Raw genomic sequence first — 5737 nt, 5'->3', positions numbered from 1 at the left:
TATATATATCGGAGTGTGAGGATGACTGCTGTACCGTCCGAAATCTCCTTGATAACCAGAACCACCAGAACAAACATCAACATCAAACGATCTTATTTTGAACCAAGTCTCCACCATTAATATAAACTACAACAATGTTATGCAAAAGACACAGTCATGGCAGGAGCATTCATATCGCATTTTTTGTTCAACTGGATTGATTGCAATCAATGGAATTCACGGGGAAAGTTTTTTTCACATTATTAGTTTCAGTTCGAGAGCTACGGCCAAGCTGTGGGACCGCTGTTTGCTTTGCTACACTTTCAATAAACCTCTTCTGATATGTGGCATTTGGGAAATGAGGTAGTTTTATGTTGCTGCCCTCATCTCTGTTACTTGCCGCGAGGTAGGTTCAAGCGGAACTCTTGACAGTAGGATATCCAGGTTTGTTTTAAAACGCCTTCACGCATCCCATGTAGGTCTCTCAGTATATGTGCGAGGATATTTAAGAGTTGTGGAGGATATTTAAGAGATGTGAGCCTTTCCGAGGTTTATAGTAACACTTTCTTTTCTTTTTTTTTTTACCAAAAGCACTGCTCAGTTATTCTTATTCTTCATTTTCTCAGTTATTGATAGACCCATGACTTTACACGGAAGTCGTGTTTCGGTTTGTCCTCGCATAAAACCGGGAAACATAATGCAATATATTATTTTATCCACTGTTGCTATTGCGTAACCAATTTCCCAGCTGTTTCGTACATAGATTTTAAGTCTATGTTGTTTAAAACTTTTTATTTTTTGATTTTTTGAGACAGTAGGGTGTGAGCTGGAGTTTCTAGCAGATGGGATGACACTTAGAGACCGCCCCACGCATCTTGTTTAGTAATGCATGGAGTGGATGAATGATTAGGTTGTTGAAAGACTGGGTCAGTTCGATCTGCTTTAACATGTCGACTATAAAATAAAATAAACTAAAATGAAATAAAACATATACTCAATAGAATAAGAAACCACTATTGGCATTTTGCCCGGTCGGAAGAAATCGATATTCCTTTTTGGCATGTACTGGGAGTAATATGGTGCACTGATATTTTGTTGGCCACTGTGAGACATTCGCTTAACTCTTTCTCTTATCTATTTTTCATTGCTGCTAGTTAATTTGAAGTTGTAACACTTTCACATTGGTTATTTAGACTCTTGGGGCTGGACAACAGCATGATCAACTGTTCTACATTCACAAAGAGAACGACGAAAAAAATATTTGGATCATGCATAATTAAAAGCACACACACACACACACACACACACACATGCATGCGTGCGCATGCGGGCACGTACACGCACATACATACGCATAAATATACACGCGCGCGTATATAAGTAGGTACGCACGCACGCACGAATGAAATACAAAACGCTCATTTGATACAAACGTTGTATGGTGGAAATATTATGGAATATCCCTCATATCACACGATACTGTTTATGAAGTGCAGGAAACACCTGTTAGACGGTGTATTCCTACGGCATACACACATTCATATATATATATATATATATATATATATATATACATACGTTTTAATATATTATGCAATCATATATATTTTGTGTGTGTACATTCTTTTATTCCTTCATTTCTTTCAGACATTTGAGTGCGGCTATTCTGGAGCATCGCCTTTAATCGAACACATCGATGCTAGGACTTATTCTGTGTAAGCCTAGTACTTATTCTATCGGCCACTTTTTCCGAACCGCTAAATTACGGGGACGTTAAGACTTCAACATCGGTTGTCAAGCGATGGTGGGGGACAAGCACATATACACAAACATATACATACATATACATACATACATAATAATGGAAGTCTGTCGGGGTTCGACAATGACGTCAGTGACGCCGGAGGTGGGAGCGGTACCCAAAAGCGTATTTCGATTTATGTATATATATATACATGTACATACATATGCTTGCAAACATGTATATATATCTTCATGCTCTCTTTCTCTCTCTCTCTCTCTCTTTATCTCATTCTCTCTGTTTCTCATAAACATACACACATATATGTATATAATCACTGTTATACATTTTGTTTAGAAAATGCTCATGATTAATACATCTATTATATTTCACATCTTTCTTAAGTAGAGCCATGAACTATGAAACTATATTAATATTATGTGATGTTTTCGTACAAAATTTTCGAACTTGTAAATTGCATCAGATCCCAAGACACATAATGTAAGTTTTCTTAATGCTCATACTAAAGTTATTGGTACTTGTTGCCTATCACGATTTTGAAAAATAAAATATAGAATTCAGGAAGAACAAAAGGGAAGACATATGATTTGTAAGATCAGATTAAATGCCCCCCCCCCCGACCCAAATAAAATCCCCAAAACTAGGAGAGCAATATCATTCATGACAATAGAATCTGCATCTTTTGTCCAAAGAGGTAGATTGCAAATATCTTTGAATCTTGGCTATCTAAATCTAACCCTGAAGAAATCATCTGTGCATTGAAATATCGTACATATGGAAAAAATGTATGTAAGGATAGGTTATCTGACCATGTATGACAGATGCCAAATGCATTGAAATAGGTAATGTCGAATATCTTTTACATGGTGCTAATCACTAATATTGATGTAAAAATTTCAATTCAAGAAGAAGAAGACCTGTAATTCCGTTGTGATATTGTTACGGTTTCATCTCATTGTCCGAAGGAAATGAAACCTATGAAGAATCGATATAAAAACAATACATTTTTGGACACGCGTTTAATCACTTCTCGGTTCTTGAAAATACGTTTGCTGTTTTATCAGTTAAACACAGCCGGCAGGGCTGTGGGCATCGCGGAACAGGTTAGTGTGCGTAAGAACTGCTGTTAGGGGTTTGATGCAATGATCCAGCTTTTATGAAACCACATCTTTTAATTTTCTATGAAAGAAATGGCTCGTGCTCGTGTATCATGTATTTCAATATAAGGCAGATAATTTGTTTGAAACTCAATTCAAGATGGGTTCTCGAAAGTATTTTCATTTGCCTTGTTCTCTTCAAGTTGCTTGAACGAAAACACTCTCTCTTTTATAAGTTGTGTATTAAGATTCTGTTAGATTAGAATTATATCGACTTTATTTAAGTGAATTCGTACAAGTAATTAAAAAAAAAATTCCCTAATTTTAATTTGTCGGGCAGTAAACTTGATTTGAGAGGCGCTAGATTTGTTTTCCACACGAGCGTTTCATTAATATACACTCACTGAGAAAATTCTGTGGCAAAAGCAGTCTATGATATACTAATGACCTATATATATCGGGATGCCACTGGGACGTTATCCATATTCATGTATCTATTGCTCTATGTTTGAAACAAACTAGAAGGATGTGCCATTTTATGCAGAGAATACTCGAGCTAAGAAACAACAGTAACTACAATTACATTCATTGGGAATCACCCAGGGAAATTTTGATATCACTAACAAATCAAATAAATAGCTTGTTACCAAGATCGTGATACGTATAGTGCATCATCAAGTGTTTCTGAGAATATCTCTGAGCGAGCATCATCTGTGCGCGACATTATACTTTTGAGTAAAAATTACTTAAACAAACAACAAAAATAATCTGCGGTAAGTATATTAGATATAGGTCAATATTTTTTGCGCATTTTCACTTAAAAAAAAACAACAAATTATTTATTATTTGGCAGTAGGCTTCAGATGGCAAGAGAAAGGATACTACATGATCTAAAGCAGAGAAGCACGACAGACTTGATAATCCGATTAAAACTGCTGCGTCACAAATGCATGAATCAGGAGTGGAAAGAAAATTCTGTTTGGATTAAGATAGACAAGGGTTTGCTGATACAAGACAGCAAAAGCTCGATAGCTTGCTTAAGTAGCTTCTATCAAGATTAAGACACTTGTCGATCAAATGCAGGAATTGGGGATGGAAATATAATTATGTTTAAATCAAAACAGAGTAAATACTCGTGTCGTGCTGGTATAGAATGCGAAACGGAAGAAGGACAACAAATTCGGAAATGTGCTTATTAAGCATATTACTGTACAATATCAATGGAAGCATATAAGAAATATGATTGGTGGGTTGGTGCTTCCGCTTACAACTCCAACAATAATTACAGCAGCACCCAAAGATTTACCATTAAACATTGTAATTGCTGCCTGCATTTTGTTACCACAAAGTTATCTTTACAAGACGTCTCAAAGTAAATATTTCAATAAAATAAGTCTTGCCTAAATTTTCCAAGAATTTATTCGTGATACTCCAGATGTGATGCTCGTCAGGACCTTCGTTTAGTGTCAGGCTTTTTGTAACTGCAAGGTAAATTAATGCGGGTTTATTTTTAAAAACAAGTATAACGAATATGCTGCAATATTAAACGGAATACTTGAAGTGAGACATGGAGAGGATGATTAGGCGCATTCCTTCATTATGCATGCAATATCGAAAGCGGACCACGTGATATTCGGAATATATCGCTTAGGGAACTTGACCGTTTAATCAGTATAGAGATAAATATGTAGATACCTACATACACAGATACAAATATACATACATATATACATACATGCATGCATACATTTATACAGATAGATAGACAGGCATAATGGTTGTCCACTCGTGACCGACGGAGGCCATATATATATATATATATATATATATATATATATATATATATATATATGGCCTCCGTTAATGTCCTGTTGTTTTATTTGTAATTGTGTACCATTTCTCTGTTTTTCTCCGTCCTTGTTTTCGTATACATTCACATGCTTTCTTCCAAGGAATCTAGTGCTCTTAGCTTAGATTTTCTTGGGGCCTGCCAGATTGGAGCAGTCTCGAGTGTAACCGACGACACTACAAAGATGATCTGGAACTCGACTGAGCATAGGAAGCCCCGAATGACCCATCGTTGTTTTGTTTTGTTCTTGTCCTTTTTTGTATCGTCTAACTGTCCGGATGTTTTGTTATCACCAGTTAGGTTCTTGTTCCATACTTTGTTTTCTTCATTTTTATATATAAAAAAATATATAAGTATATATATATATATATATATATCTACTGATATTAATGAATGGGTTTGCTATATTCCTTATATAAAGGGATTGCTATATCAAGCCATTAGTCAGAACGAGAAAGGTGTATGATTTTTTATCTACATAAATCGACAAAATCAGGAAATTATAAGAGCTCCATGCCGTACCGAGATATGATCCAGTTCTGGCATATCGTTCATTCTATTTGATACCTGTTGCGTACAGTCATTTCACTGAGTGACTGGATTAGATGCCTTTACATTTTGGCAACGAAATCAAATGGTTGTGGTGGCAGTGGTGGTGGTGGAGGAGGCGGCGGTAGTGACGGTAGCGTTGGTAAAGACTTTTATGATAATGATGAACAGATAATAATAATCATAATTCTGAGATTATTGAGTACAATATTGCACAATTACGCAAAAGATGCCCCACTGCCACGACGACGATGAGGTCGACAACGAACAACTTCCACCACCACCACCACCAAATAATAATAATGACAAACTAACAATAATGATAATGGTGAACTGATAATAATAATAATAATAATAATAATAACAATAATAATGATAATAATAATAATGATAATAATAATAATAATGACAATAATAATAATAATAATAATAATAATAATAATAATAATAATAATAATAATAATAATAATGACAATAATAATAATAATAATAATAATAATA

Source organism: Octopus bimaculoides, chromosome 15 (genome assembly GCF_001194135.2).
Source record: "Octopus bimaculoides isolate UCB-OBI-ISO-001 chromosome 15, ASM119413v2, whole genome shotgun sequence".
Classification (NCBI taxonomy): domain Eukaryota; kingdom Metazoa; phylum Mollusca; class Cephalopoda; order Octopoda; family Octopodidae; genus Octopus; species Octopus bimaculoides.
The sequence above is the reverse complement of the archived record's forward strand: the minus strand, read 5'-3'. Positions refer to the sequence as shown.